The sequence below is a fragment of the Marmota marmota genome, unplaced genomic scaffold (genome assembly GCF_001458135.2).
Source record: "Marmota marmota marmota unplaced genomic scaffold, marMar, whole genome shotgun sequence".
Taxonomy (NCBI): domain Eukaryota; kingdom Metazoa; phylum Chordata; class Mammalia; order Rodentia; family Sciuridae; genus Marmota; species Marmota marmota.
The window spans coordinates 76,106,744-76,130,130 of record NW_026000026.1 but is presented as its reverse complement, the minus strand read 5'-3'; positions in this window follow the sequence as shown (position 1 = coordinate 76,130,130).

Here is a 23,387-nt window from a genome sequence, read left to right as displayed (position 1 = left end):
GCTCAGAGATATATTCTGTTCTTAGAAGCTGAGTCCTTGAAATTTTCAGACTAGGCTAAAAAAAAAATAACTTCAAAACATTCTCTTAAGTTAATGAAAGCCATCAAAGGTTATAGAATTCAGAATTTTTATATCAGGGACTATCTACGACTATTCACACAATCCTAGACCAACATACCCCTGTATTCATCTGTTTATCCACTGTTCTTTTTGAGTTGTGGGAGTTGGTTTACCTCAAGGTCACCAGTTAGTCTTATTTCTTCTTAAAAAGGGAAATTAAGGGATATAGGAATTCAGAAGTATGTTACTACTTGAGGAAATGTAAGGAGAGGCTCTCAGTTCACAGGGCCCTCTGTTCTTGGGCAGAATTATGTAAATAACTGGAACTTAAACAGATTTCAATTGCTATTTCTTGAGCATGCATACTTCTGTAGGGTTTTCCAAGACGGGGGAAGAAAAAAGAAATTTGACGCAGTATTCAATACCGTAAATGTTCATTTCTGAACTGTGATTGTATATTGTTTCATGGCTCATGCTGATACATGCTCAATTCTTGTCATAGCCAGGATGACTTGCTTTGCACTGATTATATATATATACTGGGAATTAAACTCCCAGGGGTGCTCTACCACCAAGCTACATCCCCAGCCCTTTTTTATTTTGTATTTTGAGAGAGGGTCTTACTAATTCCCTAGGCTGGTCTTGAACTTGTGATCCTCCTGCCTTAGCTTCTCAAGTAGCTGGGATTGCAAGTGTGCACCACTGTGCCAGGTTAAGTTGATTACCTTTTTAAAAAATGTTTTTGTAGCTGTTGATGTACTTTTTTATTTTTTATTATTTTTATTTTTTAAAATTTATTTATATGTGGTGCCGAGGATCGAACCTGGTGCTTCACATATGCTGGGCAAGTGCTCTGCCCCTGAGCCACAGCCCCACCCAAGTTGATTACATTTTGAAAAGGCTCTCGATGGAGGTTGTAGGCACAACTGATGTATAAAAAATGTGGTCTGTGTATGTGTGTATATGCATATATATTAGCCGGGTTGAGACTTCCATCAGATCTTTAAGATTAAAATGCAACATTTGTCAGTTTAGACTCAACTTTGCTAATAAAAAGAAAAAAAATATATAAACCAATGGGTGTGTACCTTTTTTTCTTGACTAAAGGCAAACATGCCAATAATGCTGATTTCATTGCTAGTGGAGATATAAAAAGAGATGGAACCATAAAACACTAGGGCAGAAGGGAGTATGGTTGGCAATTTGATTAGGACCAGAAACCACAGTGAGTTTGGAGGTGACTCTGGACAGGAAATAAAAAGCAGGCAACTTGCTGATGATATAGATGCAGGTAGATTAGAGGTAGATGGATAGATAGATGGATAGATAGCCATCCATAATGAATTTGAATATGTAGTCTTCTTTTCCCCCTTCCCTTAAGGCTATTAGATATGAGTAACCTATTTCAAAATAGCAAGGAACCATGGAAGAACTGCCTGAGGCAGAAGAATTGTCTAAAATGTTTAAGAGGCTTTATTGCATTTTCCCCTCATTGTGCTTAGAGAAAAAATGCAAACTCCCTCCAGTGTCTTCAAGCTCTGACATAGGTCCCTACCCATCCCTTCAGCCACATTTGTGCATCTTCCTCCTCCATTTCTTCATCCTCCTCCTTCTTTTTCATTCTGCCCCTGTCAAGCTGACCTCTTTCAATTCCTTGACAAGCCACATCCTCTGTGGCATCTAACTCTTTGCACAACTGGATATTTATGACTCAGTTACCCTTTCTTTTCCCAGCCCAACTGTTCACATGGCTAATTGTTTCTTGGCTTTCAGTTTTCAGCTCAAGTGTCATTTTCTCAAGGAGCCCCTCCCTGATTTTCCCATTTACTCTGTGAGTCTAGGTCTCCACCCTTCATATATTGCCATAACACATTCAATTTCTTCGTAGCACTAATCACCATTTAAAGTTAATTTTTTTTTCTCATTATACTATGAGCTTCACATGTGCATTGCTATATGCAAGAAGCTAGACTGATACCTTTTACTTGTTTTGTGATCAAATTTTCTGAAATTATTAATAAGTAAAGTTGACCACTGAGGCTCTAGGGAAAGTGAACCATAATAAGTGAGAAATAATAAGGAATTATAGATTTTTCATGACGTAAGTCATGCAAAGCATCTACTGAAGTTCTAGTACATAGGACTTACTGATTTGTACTTTGTAAGTCACTTGAAGTTCTTTTTTGGAGTTTAGCAGTATAGAAATTTATAAATAATTACATATCTCTTGTTAGATGTATCAATGTCCTTAAACTTCACAGGTTCAAAACCAAACTTAAGATCTTTGTCCTCAGATCTATGCTGATGCACTATCCCCACCTGCTCAGCCTGCATAACCAGCCTTGACACTTCTATCTTCCTCCCCAACAGTCAATACTTACCAAGCCCTGACAGTTTTATATTTCTTCAGTCCATCCATTTCTTTCTACCTTCAGTTCTCCCACGCTGCTGTCCAGCATCACCGTTGTGGTCCTCGGTCTATCTAGAACTAGAGGTGCTATTGGTTTGGTAGACACAGCTAGGGATAAAAATCAATGGCCTACTATTCTTAGGGGGAACTTAAATTTGGAAGTGAATGTGGATTTTAGAAGTTACTTATAAAGGTCTAGGGAAGATATTACTTCATCTTGAACATTTTTTCCTATAAATCACTTTTGTAAAATTCTTTAGGTCAAGCATGAAGCAGAACTCTATTTCAATGGGAATGACCAATGAAAAAGGACATATAATATGAAGAAGATGGATTAGTGACAGGATTAAAGATTAAAAGTTAGCACAAATGGAACAAAAAGGATTTTCATCTGCACTAGCTAGTCATAAAGGGATCAGAAATCCTGATGAATCTTTTGTTTTCTTTGGAAGCAACTATTCAGTTAAACATGTAGTATTCTATTCCCATGTGGCAGAACAGTAGCTAGCAGTTTTCTACACCGCCAACATGTTGGCTACCCAGATGTAAACAGATGAAATTGTGCATTTGAGCATGGAGGAGATTAAAAAAACAAACAAACACAAAAAACAAAAAACAACCAAGCCATTTGAGCTAAAAATGGCCATATCCAATTGGCACAATCAAATATTATACCATGGGAAATACCACAAGAAATTAAGTTCAGCAATCTCCCTGCAGGATAGGACCCAGGTTTTTGTCCCTTTGAAAAAGTGGGATGGTTATTCTTAGGAACATGTGCTTGTCCTTAAGGAAATATCTCTTCCTTAGCTTCTCTATTATTTCCTTTAAATAATAATAAAACACCTAATCCTACACAGAATGTCAATGAAGGATGAGATGAGTATGTTTTTATTGAAAAGATGTCTTTGAACAAGCATGCAAATATGAACTTGCACTTCCTGAGGCAGCTCCTGCTCTTTTCTGTGACCTCAATGACTGTTGAGCCCTTTATTTTTGATGCGACAGTAGTTCTCCATCAGTGTTCCTTATCCAACACCATTTGAAGTCTGACTTCAATTGTCACAAAAAGCAAATGCATTCCCTAGTAGAATGAGTAGTAGGATAATTGATACAACACTTACTAATTTATAAAAGCTGGCACCAAGAACATTGGAGAAATATGAAAGATGGAAAAAATAAAACACCATGCAAAGTTAATGATCACTTAAGAATTATTATTTATTAATCAGTTCTCTAATATGGGGAAATCCCCATGTGTCTGAGCAAACCACAGACGGTCGTTTGTGATTACAGGAACTGTATGGATCCCTCCAAAGTATTTATGCCATAAATTACAAATCAGATAAGGCTTGTTATAACTTTTGTGAAGCTTGAAAAATTACTTTGTAACTAGTTGTCTACTTGTGACCAAGCATCAAAATGCACTTTTTGGTAGAGTTGCACTGGCATCCAACACTATTTTGGTTGAGCCACTTTGAACCCCAGGTTCTCAGCAGGATTCTACAGGTATTGCCTGCAGGGTACACTTGCCAGGTTCTAGTGTTCAGGATGTGGGTCAGCTGCAGTGCTTTCTTCTAGAAAACTCAGAGATGCAAGTCATTCTCGTGCAGTCACGTGCTACCTACTCACCTGGCCTAGGGTTCTTTGGTGCAATCATAGATAGATATAAGGACTCTTTTTTTCCCCCTGCCTCAGTGCTTTTGCACTTGGTGTTCCCTCTTCTTGGAACTCTAGTCTAACTTTCTCATGTGAGGATCCCCAGTAAAATTCAATATTCTCAAGGATTCTTTTCTTGACCCTCCTACATAAAGTAGATTTGCATTTAGAGTACTTAAAATGGTGCATGTAATTAATTTATTAATTTCCTTATTCATTTTTTTGGCCTGAATCCCCCCACCACCAAATGCAAGTTACATAGAGCAGGCACTTGGCTGTCATCATGTCTTAGCTTGTATTACACTAACAGATGAACATGGGGATGTTGGGAATAACCTCTTGGCTAGGAGAAAGTATTCTTCATTTGAAGAAAGATTGTTTAAACAAAATACAAATTTATAAAACAATAAAGTACCCAGCGAAATCAACTTCTTCATCTAAGAAAGGAGCATATGACATGTACTACCTAAAATCCCTTCCTGAAAACTCTACCATTGCATGTTAATATGTATCAGAGGCTATAGGTAGTACGTGGATTTTAGAAGTTACTTATCAAGATCTAGGGAAGATATTACTTCATCTTGAATATTTTTTCCTAAAATCACTTTTGTAAAATTCTTTAAGTCAAGCATGAGGCAGAACTCTCTTTCAATGGGAATGACCAATGAAAAAGGACATATAATATCAATTTCTTCAATGAAGAAATTGAAAACTCTACCATTGCATGTTAATAATGTATTATATTCCATAAAAAATTGCAGCAGAGAAGAAAATTCATCCTGGAAACTAGGGAAAAAATGACACAAAACTTGGCTCTTCCCATGGATGTAAGTCCCTTAAGTGAGGTGTGGATGCAAACCTTGGAAAGTGCCCTAAGGGATGACATCCTGAGTGTCTAGCTGTTATATCCTCAGTCCCTGACACACTTTCTGGGACTTGGTAAGCTCTTAAATATGTGTTGAATAAGCAAACGAATTCATGCGACATGCCACAACCTGGCAATCTTTATTTATACTTAAGCTATTTTTATCACTCCGGTTAGTCATACTTTTTTCTTGCTAAAACAACATATTGCTGATTTTATATCAAAAGTCTGTGGGGAAACAAGATTCACTTTATAGCCAATTTTGCTGAAATGTATTGGCCCTGCAAAGCAAGAGACATTTACACTTTGAAATATGCATTGTCATTTACCCTTCAAAAACATAGTAGTTTTCCTTAGCTGTTTCTTGGTTTAATCGGTCCCCAAAGCTAAATAAATGAAATAAATGGAATGTGTGTTTGCATTAAACTACTTTCTAGCAAGGTGACTTTTACTTAGTTCATGTAATGCAATTATTAATGGGCCACTGCTTTGTGTAGATAATTGTTTTTCTACAAATTATTATTATCGGATTATGAAGTATATATTTCCAGGAAATAGGAAAATATTCCCAGTTGAAAGTATAGTCCAAAACATTATTAAATAAAACTAAGTGATATTAAGACATCATTTTGACATTTTTAAATAATTTCACCTTGTTTTAAATTTTAAAATTATAAACAGAAAATAATACAAAACAATGGCAAGACTGGTAGAGACATTATGCCCTCAAACACTGCTTGTGAGAGCAGGAATTAGTGTAATGATTTTGAAGCAATTTAGATAGATGTACTTAAAACATCACAGCATTTTGAATCAGTAATGCAATTTCTAGGAGTTAATAATACAGACCTAAAGCTTTGCACAGAGATTTGTAAATAAGAATGCTCATCATAGCTTTAGTAAGAGCAACAATAGGAAACAGAGTGCTGTTTCAATGCTGGAGATGTGGCATTGTAAATGATGACATGCCTGTGATACAACCCAAATGTGTACAAGCACAAAGACTATTCAATGACATGGAAGAAATGTTCAGTTGATAAAATGAAGGGGAAAATGTAGGAAATTAAAGAGTAAAAATAGAAGAGGTAAAGGGCTCTCTGGTGGAATTCAGTTCATAGGTTTGTATAGTTTGCTACATAAATTAAGTGCCTGGCTATTATTTAAAATTTAGGATATCTCATTTGAATCCATTCTATCCGATTGTCCCATTTATAGAACTCCTAAAAAACTTAAATTGAGCCATAAATATGCTACTTATGGTAACTTTGAAATAAATATTTTTGTTTATAGTTTACTAATTTTTTTTTGGGGGGGGTGTACTGAGGATTGAACCCAGGGTTGTTTTGATTGACCCCAGGCCAATGGGACTCACTGACGTGACCTTCTCAGTATTTGAATCCTTAGTCCTATATAGCAAGATCCAGGTTTTGCCAAACGTACATACAAATGCATGAAATGTCACAAAAATTTCTCTCAAGGTGGTAGGATAGAGGATGTTTTTCACTTTCCTTTTTATGGGCTTTATATTTTCAAAATTATATAACAAAAATATGTATTGCTTTTTTGATTAAAAAAGTGTAACTGTTATTTTTAAAATGTAAAATCACTAAACAGGATGGAGCTCCATGCTAAAAGATTACAAAAGGCAGATGTTACCATTAATCTTTGGGAAAAATTATATTGTTGAATCTCCTTATCCAAAATAGCGGGCCAGAATCTTGATGCTTTTTCATTTACAGTGTGTTTCCCCATTATTTAATAAAAACACATTACTGAAATCTAAATGAGATGGAACAGTCTGACCAAACTAAATTTTTTTTTGCAAAGTATTGTAACTTTACCTCAATTAAAAAAAATAATAATCTCAACTGTAAGAAAATCATTTTGCTGACTGTTCAAGTATAAAATATTTCTGATAATATGAAGGAAAACAATGAAATTGTCATTCAGATCTTTGATTTTATGGAGAATGAGTTAAACCTAAATTTTTATTAAAATGCAAGTGCATTAAACAAACTAACTGCAGTGGAAGGATTATAGAGTATCCTTGGATCGGTGACATACATTGAAACATTTTTATGTAATAAAAAGATTTATAGGAATGATTTCTTTGTTTTTATTTTAGGGAGGGAGTAGTTAAACATGCAAAAATGCTTATTTCACTTTTGCCACAAAAAATGATTATAGGTCAAAGTTTTTACTTTTTAAATTTTCTTTCTAGTATTGCAAGAACTTGAGAGCCAACATAAATATGACTTTGTGCCTGTTAATTTTCCACATGGCCATTTTACAGCCATGAGATTCTTATTTATTTATTAGTAGATGAAATAATCAACTGATATTTATTGTCATTCTAATACAAAGTTGTATCAAATAGCTATATAAAGCATATTCACTGATTTCACATTAAGCTTTGGCAGTATTCTGTAAAAATAAAATTAAAAAATTTTCCTTATTCACACAGCATATATGTGATTTTTAAACAGGAGAGGATCCTTATTATATCTGTGTTTTAGTGATGGTATTCAGGATATGGGTGTCTCAACAATGCAAGTGGGTTGAAGTCAGAGCAGAGGAAGAAATCCTGTAAGTAGATTCATATACAATTGTAGGGATCAGTTGGTCATGAAGGTGAATTGCTGTAGAGTTCAGAATATTTGTTTTAGTGCGATTGTTATATAGTTCCTTTAAATTTAAAGTTCTTTTACACATTTTAATTATTCTTTTCACATTGAGCAGTTTTTAATATTGCATTTTATTTTAACCAATGTATTATTAGTCATAAATTTAGATACTTTCTGTAGATTTCTCAAGGGTTTACAATATGCATTTACATTACTATAATAACTTTAAATAATATTATATTCTACTTGTAAGCATTATTATAAAAGTTACATAAAGATCTCTTGGCAGAAAACTTCCATTTCTTCTTTGCATCATTTGTGCTATTATTGCCATATATTTTATTTTGACAAGTATTCCAGATGTAAAAATTCATCAATATAATTTTAGGTTGAAATAATCAATTAACTTAAAAACACATTTTAAAGGAATATAAATATGAGGAAAAAGCTCAAGCAACTATTTTTGAAAACCCTATTCATTTGTACAGATCCAAGTTTCCATTTGGTGTCATTTTTCACTTCAAAGTTTTTATTTAACATTGCAGTGCAGGTAAGATTATGAGAAATTCTGTCAACATTCTTTCTCTAAAAGTCATTTCATTTTGCCTTGATTTTTGAAGAACATTACTAGTAAACATAAAGTTCTAGGATGACATGTTTTATTTCATGATTCTCCAGAGTTGTTACATTATCTTCTGGCTGAGGCACTTTTCATAAATGTCTGTTGTTTTCTTATCTTCTTCTTATTATTATTATGTAAGGAATGTGCATTGTTTCCCTCTGACTGATTTTAGCTTTTTATTTTCACTTTTATAAAAAAAGGAAAATTGATTAAGAAGTGATTGGACTAGTTTTCTTTGTGTTTATCCTGTTTGGAATTTGTTGATCTTCTTGAATCTGTCATGTCCTCAAAGCAGCCCATGCAGATTTCTGCAGCTCATTTTGTGTGGCTCTGACCTACAGTCCTAGTCACCTTAGCTTTCCTGAATTTTAATTTCTGACTTCTTGACTGAGCAAATGACTGAGTTTTGCTTGTAATAACCCTCCTCGTGAAAGATTTCCAAAGAAGAATCCAATATAAATAAGGGCTTATTTCATGACTTTCATTTTTCTCAGGATTCTGTGTCTGTATTGGTTATTTTCTAGTATCAAACAATATTTTTTTCTCATATTTTCCCCTTTTTAACTTATTTTTGGAGTGAGTATATGTCTAATCCCAATTACACTATCAGTGCCTAAATCACACTATTGGTGCCTAAATTTGGGTTGCCCATACATTTTGGAAATTTTAAAATCTTATCAAGTATGTTTTCATGATACAGCAACAGCATCAGCATGTATACCACAAAGATTTTGGTTTCTAAATATAAGCCTTTTCTAAAAGGAACCAGATCCTGAGAAAATACCTTATTCTAAAAATGGATCAGAGTAAATTCAAGTATTTCTTGCTAGAAAGTAAGTACATGCTTAAAACACGAGGGAAACATATCCAAAGGGCATAGATCCAGCTTGAAGGGAGTTTCACTGGCTAGATTTGGAATGATTTGAGCATTAAAATTAATGATAGCAATGAACTTTAACCCATAAGATAGAAACCATGAGTATAATTCATAAAGGGAGTAAATAAAGCAGTATATGCCTACATACAAACATACATATAAGGGAAGAAATTAAATGTCCCCTAATAAATATAAATAGATAAATAGGCTAATAATTAACAGATACCAAAATCAGTGGCAGAAAATTGCTAGGGAACAATATATTTACCTGTGGCATAGAAGATTGGCAAACGCCATCTTCAGCATATGTTTAAAGCTGAAACAACATTGGAAGATGAATATCATGTTACTCTTGATGTGATGCATTGAGAAGGATATAACATCCCTTCAAGGGCATTCCTAATGAAAATGGGAAACCTGATCCCAAATATGAGACTGTATCAAACAAATCCAAACTCAGAGATGGTCTGAAGACAACTTGTATTCTGTTCAAATACACCAAGGCCCAGGACTACAGAGAAAGGCCATAAACCTCACCTAAACTAAAAAGACTTGACAACTAAAAGCAATGAGAAATCCTAAATTTGATCCTGCGCTATCACAAAAGTAGCTATGAAGATCAGTGTTGCAATAACTGAAAAATGTTGGAATGTTACCTATGAATGAGAAAATAGCGTTGTGTGAGTGTAAAAAATCCTGGTTTTTATAATTGCATTCTGGCAGCGTCAGAAAATCACCTCATTGTTGGTCAATATACTGTAAAGTACAGGGGTAAAGGAGCATTTTGTTTCCTAGTTACTCTTAAATGGTTCAGAAGAAACAATTGCTTGTACATATATGCATACATTATCTACCCATCTATCCATGCATCTATCATCTATAGTTTGAATGTACCCTTTCTAAAATTTGTGATAGAGATTTAATCTCCAAGGCAACAGTGTTTGGAGATGGCATCTTTGCACATATTTAGTTCTTGAGTCCCCCATCCTCATGAATGAATTAATGCTGTAATTAAAAGGGCTTGTGAGAGTGAGTTTTGTTCCCATCTGCTTTTCTACCAGGTGAAGACCCAGAGTTTCCCACTGGTGTTCTGTCTTCTGCACATCAGGATGCAGCAAGAAGGTCCTTTTCAGATGCTGTTCCTTGATCTTAGTCTTTCCAGTCTCTAGAACTATAAGAGATACATTTCTGTTCTTTATAAATTCTTAGGTATTCTGTTATAGCAGCACAAAATAAAGTAGGATCCTACCCATCTGTCTGTCCACCAAGAGAAACAAACAAGTTAGAGAAAACTAATAGACAAAAATGCAAATAGTTGATGGATATGGGTAAAATTTATATGAAGGTATTTGATACTTTTTTTGAAAAATTTATAGAAATTTTAAAATATGTCAAAATAAAAATTTCAAATATATCCTAGTTAAAATGACCCTTTCTTTTCTCTTCCCCTGATACTTCAAGTACTGAGCTCCAGCTTCATCAGACAACTCACCTAGTACCTGCCCTGTGCTTTCCCAGCTCTGTGCTTTTCAGCACACCATTTCCTTTCCATCAATTTCCTAATCGTGCTTTCTCTGCTTATCTGAAGCCACACATCCTTCAAGACTTTGGTCAATGGTCATTACTTGTGTAAGACTCTCAGTGTTTTTCTAGCAGGACTTCTCGCCTTACTCAGATTTAATTGATCTTTTCTTTATTGGTCCACATCTCCAGGTACATGCTGCTAATTTAGTGCATCAGTTACAGTAGGCTAGGTTCCACTATGGAAGTCATGGATAAAATAACTCAGGTTTCTTTCTCATGACAGCCTAGCTTCCAGTGAAGACTGCCAAGTAGGCTATGTTCATGGTGGTCACTCAGGGACTGAGGGTGATGGAAAGTGTACCTTGACTTATGCGTCTATGATTACTCATCAGAGGGAAAGGAAAATAGGAAAGCATGAAGCTTAAAACTCCCTGTCATAAATAACTTAATTTGCTACTGCTCATTTTTCCTTTGTTAATGGAAGTCACATGAATACGATTATTTTCCTAGGTGATGGGAAATACAATCTGCGTAAGGAAACTGTGAATATCTCTGAGGATGCCCACTCCCAGGGTTTATTACATCATACTGAAGATACTATGCTTATAGTTTTCTTCCAGTAAATGGTGATAGCAGTTTCTATGTCCTACACATCCTTCCACTCAATCCTTGAAGACTAGTATTTAGTGCTAAGGAGATGCTCAATGCTTACTGCCTGATGTAAAGGACATTGAGAGACTTACCCAAGGTCATAGATTTAGATATTTACAAATTTCTAGTTCTATGCATTTTTTCCTGCAATAAAATACATAAGCTTTCTTGACATGGCCCTATTCTTATTAAGTTGTTATCTGCCAATAGGAAGTATTTTGATTTTACTTTACCAGTTAATATTTTATAGACCTCAAACTATATGCAATAACCCATTTTAAAATTTGCCTACAGCCAAAATATGCCCAAGAAATACATGGATTAAAATTCAATAGATGAAAACACATTTCATTTTTATCAACCTGCTATGATTTTTCACTTCTGCTTTTGAGAGACTCTCTCCCATCATTTCTTGTTCATGACTGTTTTCATTACAAACTAGACCACAGGGCCTTTTAGAATTGTGTGCCTTTAATAACAATGACCAATAAAATTCCAAAAGACTTCAAAAGGTACAGAAAACAAACATCAAAGTTCAAATCAAAACCTCCAAATAAATTTCACCAGAATAGTGTATTGGTTAACTTAGAAAATTAAAAGATCTAATTTTGGTAAAATCTTATAGATTCCTACCTATCTCTATTATTGTTCTTATGGCTCTTTCTCAGGTCTCAGGGAACATTAAATGATTAACGGTCATATTTATGTCTTTTTGGAAATGAGAAGAATGAAATCAACTGTAGAAGCAGTGCTGAGAATTAAGATACTGTGAGAGAGGTATTGAATTATTAGCACTATGATGAAAGGCAACAAAGTAGCCAATCTTGTGTACATTAGCATGGTTTTCAGTGAAAATCAGAATTTCAATGCATGATAGAAAATGGAGATGACAAATTCAGAAGGCAACATTCAGGAGTAACTCAGAGCAGAGCATCTGTTGTTGCCTGGATCTCAGGAAGCTGAGTGATGCAGAGGATTCATTTCTGATTCTGCTGTAATGTCTGCCATGTTGAGGACCCTGGTTAGTGACTAAATCAGTGTTCTGGCCACTTCTACCCCAACGACTGAGATCTGGCAAACCTTGGGGTGTCTTCGTTACTCAGACTTCCAAATGCAGAATGAAATTGATTTATGTATCTTTGATTTGGGATGAAGTTTTTTACATATCCCTGTGAGGGTGAGCAATCTTTAAGTGACAGATCATTTTATGAAACTTCTAACTAAGATGAGCCTGACTGTTTTGATAACATAAAATTGGCAGGAACTTGAGCTTGGAATCTGAATAGAACCCAACTGAATATCTGCACAAGTTTGAAGAAGCACAGATGATTTTATGCAAATTATTTGTTTATGGAATGCTTCCCTTGAGCACATCTGCTGGATCACATGGATTGAAAATGGATGAGGAGACAGAAGTGCTTTAGTTAAAGTGATTCTTGCTTTTTTGCTTGTATTCTCCCAGTCACTATAAATACAATATTAATAAGGTAGCACCTAAGATTTATGGAAATGGGAAAAAAGGTTAACTAACTTTGAGATATGACCTAGGCTACATTACTTAGAGGGACTTTTACTGTACCCATTTACCAACAAGGACAATGAAGCTCAGGTAGTCAAGGATCTTACGCAATGTCCTATAGCAGCAACTGGAAGAACCAGGTTTTGAACCCAGAATCTGTCTCGGAATCCAGTTGTCTAACTATCATGTGTTCCTGTATGAATCTTCTAAGATAACACAGAGTGTAACTGTAGAAGTTTAAGTTATGTAACACACAAATAGAGTAGTCTTATTAAAAGAAGACAGAAAACTCAGGAAGAAAACTTCACAATCGTCACACTTACCCTAAACTCTAAATAAAAACATTCATGTTAGGACAAGGTGGCTCCATTCTTTACCAGGAAAACTGAATAGAATGCACTATAAATAACCAGTCTTTAGGCTTCTGACTATCTAATTAGAGCCTTTTAAATATCATTAATGAGAACAATGAAAATTTTCTATCTTTCCCATTCTGACACAACAAATTTAACCACTTACGTTATTGTGTCTTTTCATGGGTTGCACCAAGGAGTCTGACCATATAATGGGAATTGTGTGAGACGTTACACAAACAAACATTTGACACAGGGTGGAACTCAAATCCTTCAAAATATATATGAAAGTAACTTCAGTGCAATGACAGAATATGAATAATTATATGGAATTTCACTTCCTATATGACCACTGACAAACAGAAAATACAGTTGAAATGGTAAATGTTCCTGTGGGTCCCTGGCTCCCCTCCCCTTCTGTCACCCAGGTTCTCTCATCTTGTTGTTAAGCCATTTTGTGGTGGGGTGCTCCTTTTTGACTCAATCTGTTTTCTCAGAAATTCTGCCAGGAGGTCTGATAGCACATGATGCCTTATTGTTCAAGAAAGTGGTACTCTCGTTGAGTGTTTGATCAGACTTTTCTGTTGGGGACTAGGTTGTCAGCTATTTGTGCTATCAGGATAAGATGTATGCCACGGAAAATGAAAAAGGCATATTTGGCAAGCCTGTCAGAAGATATATTGACAAATGCATTAAAACCTGAAAGCATGCCTTCAGTGGTTAAAATATATGGAAGGAATATTTTTATTTTGTCAAATAAACTCAGGGTTTGAAGGTCATGTATATGTCATAATATGAAGACAAGGAGTCCATATTGACCCCAGCTTCTGAAAACACCCATCCCACATGTGTTGGATTAAGATTACTTAATTTATACAATACCTATTACTGAATACTGTATCATCGTATACTCTGTTATATATTTCAGGTAAATCAGATACAGTCCTTGAATGAGCAGGATTCCAGTATACAGTGTGAGAAAGATTAAAAACAAAGAGATAAATTGAGCTATATAGTGAACACAATGGTTGTCCTTTACTTCCTTACCCCATAGATTCATTCTGAACCCTTCCTTTCCCCTGATTTCTTCCCTAGGAATCTTACCTCATTGAATTGCTTCCTTATGAACTGGCTTCAAGTTGGGTTCAGTGAGTAGTTACTGTCAGAAGATCAGAGATGTAGGAGTTTCTCCCTCATTCCTTCCCTGCTTTGGCGTCTGGCATCTGGCAGTAGGTATGTGCTTCCATGAGCTCTACCCATGCCGTCCTCTGCTTCTCCACAGCTTTAGCTCTCCCTGGGTTCTGGGCAACATGACTCTCTTCTCCTTGTCCCTTCAACTCTCTTGGTGGCAGCAACTTACATTATTCCTACCTCCATGTTTGCCAGTCAGTTTTTCATTTCTGTGACCAAAATACCTGACAAGAGCAACTTAGAGGAGGAACAGTTCATTTGAAGCTTACGATTTTAGGTTTGATTTGTGGTTTGCCAACTCTATTCCTCTGGACCTGAGGTGAAGTCTTACAGCAGGGACTGGTGAAGGAAACCCCTCAGCTCATGTCAGTCAGGAAGCAGACAGAGAGAAAGGAGCAAGGGACAAAATATTATTCCCAAGAACATACCCTCATTGACTTACTTCCTCTAGCTATGTCTCACAGTTACTACTCAGTAATCCATTAAATTAATATTCCATCAAATGGATCAATCCAATGATTAGGTTATAGCTTTCATTTCAACTCTGAACTTTGCTGCATTGTTAACATGAATTTTTTTTGAGAATACCTCACATCCAAACTATAACATCATGCCTCAAATCTTATTCCCTTAACTCTATAATATTCCAAATGTATAGTCTTTATTTGAATTCTTCTCACTTGAAACAACTGAGTTGAAGTATATTTCTTTCCTTTGAGAACACTGACAGATATAAGGACTATTATAAAGATACTAATTCATTCAACATTCAATTACAGGCTATTTATTCAGACCTTATTATACAATTATTACTAGGTAGAAGATAAAAGTAAATACTTTCCAATACAACTTGATGAAAATATTCTGTATTGCCCAATATGGTAACCACTAGTCACATGTGAGTATTGAATGCCTGAAATGTGGCTATTATGAGTGCACAATTACATTTTCAATTTTATTTATTGCTAAATTTAGATAGCTCCACATGTCCAGTGATTAGTGATACTGTTTTAGACAGCACAACATGAATTAGTTTTACAAAAGAAGCCTGAATAAATCTTCTGGGTAGAGGTAGATCAGGAGAGAATAGAGTTTCTTCTGAGATGTGGGTAGGTGGAAGGCAAACGCTTTGACATATGGAAGGACAAGGAAGTTCAACATATCACATAATACTCAGGGTGGTCATGGCAGGAGGTTATGGTGGAAAATAAGCTGAGAACTTGGGCTGGGGCTGCATATTGATAAGCTTTACTTCATGGGAATATCCCATTACTCTTTTATACTTTAATATAACACATTAGGTAGGTCATTTTAAAAACATAAATATTAAACATATTCATGGTAGATACATATTCCTTTAAAAATGTTCAATTGAGTTTTCAGTTTTAAAAAAAATTGTGCTTAGTTACAATCTGCTCCTTCATGTTTGTTTTTATTTTGAGTTTTGCCAGAAAAGTGAAAATATTATTCACTTGACACACAATATGTCAGTGATCTAGTTTTCACTGAGGGGTGCATAAAGTGCCACAGAGCCCAGATGAGGGTACATATAGCCAAGGCTTGAAAGGATCCAAGAAGACTTCCTGATGAGTTCTAAAGTCTAAGCGTGTCTACAGAAGAGGCAGGAGTTGGCTAGAAGAATTTGTGTACTTGTACATGGAAGGTGTGGGAGGTGAGGGGTGATGGGAGGGGATCAGAATGTGTTTCTATCGGGATATATTAAGTATGGCATAATGATGTAAATGAGGGGAAGCTGGAGTGGTTTGAAAGATCTACGTTACTAAGGATCACTTGGCTTAATGTCTGTGTAGTGTTTTGGAGAGAGGTAAGACTGAGTATTGATTAGAAGGCTAGAGCTGCAATGTAGGGAAACATAATGGAGTTTGAACACAGGTAATAGGTGTCTCACTTTCTGAAAAATAATATGTCCCATTTGTAATTTTTCCAACTTTCAAAGTTTCATGTATGTTTCCCTGAAAAATAAGTCAACAATTCTGCTTTTGCTATGGGTCAAAATAATAATAGCTGTTATTTAGCAAGCAATGACTCTGTGTCAGTCACTCTTCTAAGCCCTTCCAGGCTGTGGATTAACTCACTTAATCCTCACAACACCTGTGATGCTGGTACAATTATTATCCTGTTATTTTACAGATGAAGAAGCAATAATTCAGTGAAGTTAAGTAACTTTCCCAAAGTCATACTTATTAAATTCTGGAGCAGGATTTCAATCCTGAACATCTGCTTCTAGAACAGACACATGAATTTTTTTCCTTTTCTGTAAAATTCCTACAGTTGATCTTTGATGATACTATTTGTTTGTGAAAATGTCTTTACTCTTACCTTGAATATTGAGTTAGCTTGGAAAGAAGATGAATATGGAACAAATTTCAAAAATACCCATATCCATCATGTAGAACTTGAACAAAAAGGATGGTCATTCTAATCAGGATGGCAAGAAATACCAGTGAAGCCAATACCACACTATATTGAATAATCCAAGAAAAGTGTGTGATTTATTGCAATTGTCTTCATAATATTCTTATTAGTCAAAATACTTTTATTTTAAGTATTTCAATATGAGTAATTATTTTGTGTGTGTGTACCTGGGATTGAACCCAGGGAAGCTTAACCACTGAGCCACATTCTCCAGCCCTATTTTGTATTTGATTTAGAGACTATGTCTCTGAATTGCTTAGCACCTCTCTTTTGCTGAGGCTAGCTTTGAATTTGCAATCCTCCTGCCTCGGCCTCCCAAGCTGCTGGGATTATAAGTGCTTACCACCAAGCTTGGCCTCAAGGTGAATAATAATCTTAAATGCTGAAAATTCATTAAAGAGATTTTTCAAGGAGCCATGATTGACAGAAAATAAAATTATTCTTTTTAGTAGATAAAATTATTGCCAATGAGCACTAAAAGAATGTGTTTCTGGATGTTTGCATTTTTACAGCTTAATAGGAATTTGTTTATAAGACCTACCTTCAGATCATATCTTATAGTGTGGTCATTAACACTCATCTTTTTACTTTATAATTACTTCTGAAGTCCAGGGTATTGACTTTAGAAATAACTTTAAGGAAGACAGTCCTTCAATTAAAATATTTTATGAGAAAATTTATTATTCTTAGAAGAATCACAAAAAGTAGTTGGGATAGAACCCGAATTTCTTCCCACTTCAAATGTGTTGCACACAGAATAAAATTTGGTTAGAGGTGGTAACTTATTCAGATGTCTTCAAAACCCAACAGTTATTTAGCTCCCAACATAGACACCAATAACTCCCAGTACTATGGCATTCACTCACATGCCTGGCTGCCAATCAGTCTGGCAGAATCCCATCAGGGTCCCCTTAGGTGGCACACTAAAATATAATATGCCAATCAGTTTGACCTTGTGAACATCCCATTTTCCCACTAAATATGGCCTCATATTAACATTTCTCTCATAATAACATTTTTTTTCCTTAGAAACAGAAATCTAGCCATGCAGGGCGATGCCTACCTGTAATCCTAGAGTCTGGGAAGGCTGAGGAAGGAGAATTGCAAGTTCAAAGCCAGCCTCAGCAATTCAGTGAAGCACTAAGCAATGTAGCAGAACCCTGTCTCAAAATAAAAATGGAATGAAAGGGCTGAGGATGTAGCTCAGTGATAAGTACCAAGTGCCTCTGGGTTGAATCCCTGGTACAAAAACAAACAAACAAACAAACAAACAAAAAACTATTAGCTTACACTAAAACAAATGTATGCTAATTAGGTTAAAATGGGGTTGGGAAAAAATTTTAAAAACCAATTAATTAATCCAAGAAAAACAAATAAATAATAAATAAAATAGAGTTGGGGAGAAAAGTTCATGACATTTGGTATACATTGACACTGTTTAATTCTTTGAATTTCTTTGTTTCAGGGAGCAGGGGCCAGGGAAAGGGAAAGGGAAGGAGAGGTACTGCGGTCTGAATTAGAATAAGATATAGTCCATGCTTGTATAATTATGTCAAAATGGGTTCTGCTTTCATGTATAACTATAAAGAACCAATTAAAAAAAGAAACTATAACATGTGACAGTAGTTAGAATAATAAAAATAGCAAGTCAATGTTTATAGACATACCCAATCTATGTGCAGAAATGTGTGATACTATGACATATCTGAGGATCCAGGACCATAAGAATATTGGAACATAGGAAATGTGGGAAATATTAGTGAAGGATGAAGGTCTAAAAGGGTGTAAAGTTCAGGACATGAAAGGTCTGGATCCATGCTCAGGAAGTTAAATTTTTATCCACTGCAGTGGGCATTGGTTGAATGGCATTAAGCATAGAAATGATGTATTACCTGTAGAAAAACTTTAAAAAGATCATAATCCAGAGCTTCATTCTCATCAGACCTATAGAGGATATATTTGGAAATTTGTCACTGTTTTCCTGGACCTGTGTGCTTTGGTATTTTTTTAACTGAAGGAGTAAAAGAGTCTCACTTTGAAAGCAACCCAGCAGCACGCATGCCAGGTTTGGCATATGTAGATGGCTGGTTTGGTTGAAGCTGAGAATGCTTGGCTGCATTGGAGTATCTCAATGGAGCTCTGCTTCTTTTTCCAGGGAGCCTAGAGCCAATAGAAATCAGTTGAAATTGGGTCAATTTATCATCAGTGAGATGAATCCACAAGAGTGGCTAATCAACTGTTGTCTAGAGAAAATCCCAAGTCAAACATATGGAAAATGAGGCTTATGAATCATAGCACAGCTTGGCTTTAGCCCTGAGGCAAATGGAGCTAAACCAGTAAAAACATATTCAGTAGAATCATGATCTGTTTGAATTCCATTTAAGGTGCCTCAGTTCTAGAAGCAGAGTGCCCTCCACAGACATAAAGAGAATAATTCTTCCTATATTCCTAGAATCAGATTGTGAATTGTCTCTGCCTCACCTTCTCCAATTGAGTTATTTTGGATAAGTTATGTAAATGTTTTATTTTCAATCTTCAAAATAAAGAAATTAAACAATAGAGCTGCCTAAATCTGCCTTAGAGGACTCATAAGCCCCAGCAGATCAGTGACTGTCTATCATCTGCTCAGAGGAATTCCTGGTTGTGGATAGTTTGGAATCAGGGGCATGGCAGCCATATAGTGAATGATCATGGAAAAGGTAGGTGAATGAGTAGAACTAAATGATATTATGCAACACGAAAATGCTCTATAAGCACAGAATGCCATAGGTATGATGATATCATGATGAGACTTTCAGACTCTTAGTTAAATAAAATTCTACCCAGGTTCACATCAAATGTATATCATATATAAACAATCTCCAATCACTTCCCCCCTCACATCAAAAAGAAACAGCTGAGCTAATTGTTTGTTGTTATTTGTTAGAACATTATGCATTCCCTGTGACAATCTAAGGAGTAGAAACTGTCATCAACTCAGTTTATAGATGAAGAAATCTGTCCTGAGACAGGTGAAGTACATTCCTAGGTTAACAACAGTGAGTAGCAATACTAAGAATCATACCGGTTCTGCCTGTCTGAAAATCCTACAATCTTTTCTATTTCTCAAGTGAAAACCTCAGATTTTCTTTTAATTCTCAAACATATTCTATGAAGTTTTTTTTTTTTAAATCAAACCTCAAAATTTCAGTTCCTATGGAATGAGTAGGATTCTATTACTGAATTAAACAGGGCATATTTAATTCAGCAGATGTCTTTTTAACCCCCAATGCTAATCTATTTACACTCTTTCTTTCTAAGAACACAATTTATTTGACTTTATCTATATAAAATCAATGTAGGAGAAATAGTTGGGGTTTTTCATTCACAGTCTAGACTTCTTTTTATTTTTTGGTGAACAATTTTTACTTTTTATCTATTATTTTTTATTTGAAAACCATAAAATTCTCTTTAAGTGATCAATGACCTTCTATAGAAAATGGTAGCTTATTCTTTTAGCAATAATTTAATATATTTTTGATGTTTTAGAAGTCGAAGCTATTATATTAAGAAGAATAAAGTGAAAAATATTGCCAAAAGGGCTCAGTAAAGAAGTCTACTTAAAGTTGTTCAGGTCAAGCAAAAATAAGTTTTTATTGTTGTTTGTTTGTTTGTTTGTTTTATAAAGCTTGGAGGAAATTCACCTTTTGTAGGAATTACTGCCTGCCTTTCTCACTTCCCTCACTTCTATTCCCCATCTTCTATTAATCTTCTCCTCTTGGCCTCTCTGTTCTGTCTTTCTCTCCTCCCTCCTTTTCCATCCCTTTCCCTCCTCTCCAACTCATCCCTTTACTTATGGCCAACTCTGGCTGCTCAAAAGTGGCAGACTTAGCTCCTAAATCTATCTTCCCCAAACCAACATACTCAATATTGGAGGCCTTAATTCAAAACCACCAGAAAGATAATCTACTTTTTTCTAGTCATGTGTAGCTAGTGAAGCTGGATTCATCAGCCATATTGCATGTGATATTTAATTTTAAGCACAGGTTTTCTATCAAGTAGGTGCAGTCCTGGAGAAAAGAGCTGGCACCTCTCATTTGAAAGTGTAGCCATTCTGAAAATGTAATACAAATGGAAGACTGCTAAAATAATGGTTAACCATGTTATACAAGGCAGGTCTGAGGATGTCATAACAAATATATTTCAAAGTGTATTGAATCTAAATTATCAACTTCAAAAGCAAAGGTCATATCTCTAAAATATTAAGTTCATGCATAGACCTGAGAAAGACAGTTCTCTAAATAATGTGAAAACTAGTTGCTAAATTAACTTCGTTTATTTGACTGCTTTACAAAAATATGTGGAGGCAGTACTGTCTGAAAATGCAAATGCCATAAATATTTTAAATTTATAATTGGTGGCCTCATTAACATATCCTTCGTTGGGTCAGAGTCATTTGATGAAATCTGTTTTAAACTATAGAGATCTGTTTGTCTATTAGCATCTGAGAAAATTGTCAAGAAAAATAGAAGCTCTCTTAAGTGTTGCCATGAAATAGTTCTGTCTTCTTTCTTCCAGTATCCCAGTGATGATGATGATGATAATGATGATGATGATGATGATGATGATGATGATGATGATGATGATTTTGTTATTTTGAATGCCTACTAGGTGCAAAGTGTGGCCCTGAGGTGTCCATGTGCCTTGAACATTCCCTAAAGGGTTTTCTTGAGGGCCAAGGGGACTGAGATATGAAATGGCTTTGAAAGGAATACATTGTAATACACACATAAAACATTGTTATTTTCTTTCTCAGGGTCCTGTAGAGTAGCCAGGAAAATATAAATGTCTTTCAATCTTCTGGGCAACGGAAAGTGGAAAGCTGCCACAGGAAGAATCAACTGCAAAAATAGTGATTAATATGAACTAGCTAATTGGACTGAGCCCCTAGAGAAAATACAGAATGCTGAGATGGAGATGTGCACAGTGCTCTGTTTATTCTAGCAAAATGAAAGCCTTCTCCCGTTTACATTTCTTCTCATTAATATGTTAGATGGACTATTGTTATAGCCCATTCTATTCTGTTTGCAAGGTTTTAAGAAGGTGACTCAGGGGCACCTAATGAAGAATGACAAGCACCTAATATCAGCCAAATGTTTCATTATTCTTTTTACATTAATCTCCCCTTCTGCAAAGATTAGTCAAAGTACTTAACTGTTTGGGAAACCAGGAGGAAATATGGGCAGCATGGATATCAAATTAATCCTGGCCTTTTGAACACAAGTAAAGAATTTGGCTGAGTGTAGAAAAAAGTAGCAAAAATAGATTACACTTGAACAAGAGCAATTTAATCACTACACAAAGCAGAATAGTTTGTGCATTTGGGCATCCATGGCTTTAATTGAACTCATGAAGAAATGAATGTTTTATAGATTGTTTGATTCTTAAGTCTGAGCTGGCAAATAAAAAGTCCTGCACCTTCAGGCTGTGTTATAAACCCAGTTCTTCTTTCTTCCGTTTTTTTTTTTTTTTTTCATTTGCAGAAGTTTTGCCTCATTACTTCTAGAAACATCTCTCAAGTACATGGAGTAACTTTCTGCAATTAGCCATGCTTATTGGGATGAAAGGCCTGGGCTCTTCTGCTGAGCTCCTCTGTAAGGGTCATTCTCTTGAAGCTGGGAAGAACTTGGGAAAGGAGGTAGGATGGAGTGGACTCAGTTTACCTACCTGAGTCAGTGAAGGAAACTGGTTCTTTCGTTAAGCTTTACCCTGCTTATTTTGTATAAATCATCTGATTAAGTCACTACCTACCTTCTGCCTAAGTTGGCAAAAAGTGTGAAGAGATAGAGGGTTGCTACAGTAAGCAGTAAGCTCCTGGAATATGGTAGACATTGAGGAAAACACTTTGTATTAATGATTTGATTTAACCCTCAAATGACATTAATGTATTTTCCCTTTAGAGATAAGGAAATTCAAGCTTTCTGTAGAAACCTTGGTGTTAAAGTAAATTTCACTGGCACAGAAGATTCTAGTAGCAAAACCTATCTCTGAAAGAGGTTCCCTTAACCTCACTGAATCCAATCTGTAAAATGAAGTTAGGTGGTTATGGTGTTGATCCAAAAGAGGGGCACAGTCACTGAGAGAACTAGGAAATTATAATTTTGGCACAAACAAAATATTTATCAAATTATTTTGACTTTACAAAGTCAGTCGCCTATTAACCCAGCACCATAACTTGACAGTTAAAGCATGGCCAATACTATATACCCAATGAAATCTCCTATGTTACAACTGGTCAAATGATTCCCTTTAATTGTTACTCTTCAGAACCTAAGGACCAAAGTTATAGATGTGGAGAGCGTACTGATATTATCAATATAGATTTCACATTCAGAGGGTCTGATTCAAAATTGATTTTCTTAACTCTTTGCCATTCCAACTGTGATCCAGGGAGCAGCAGCCTTGCCACTACTGAAAGCCCATAAGAAATGCAGGATTTCAGGCTCCACCCCAGTTCTGCTGACTCATAATCTGCATTTTAACAAGATCCCCACATGCTCAGTGTGCACAAGGGAGTTCAGACACACTTGCCAAGCTTACTGCACCACCTCTGGGAT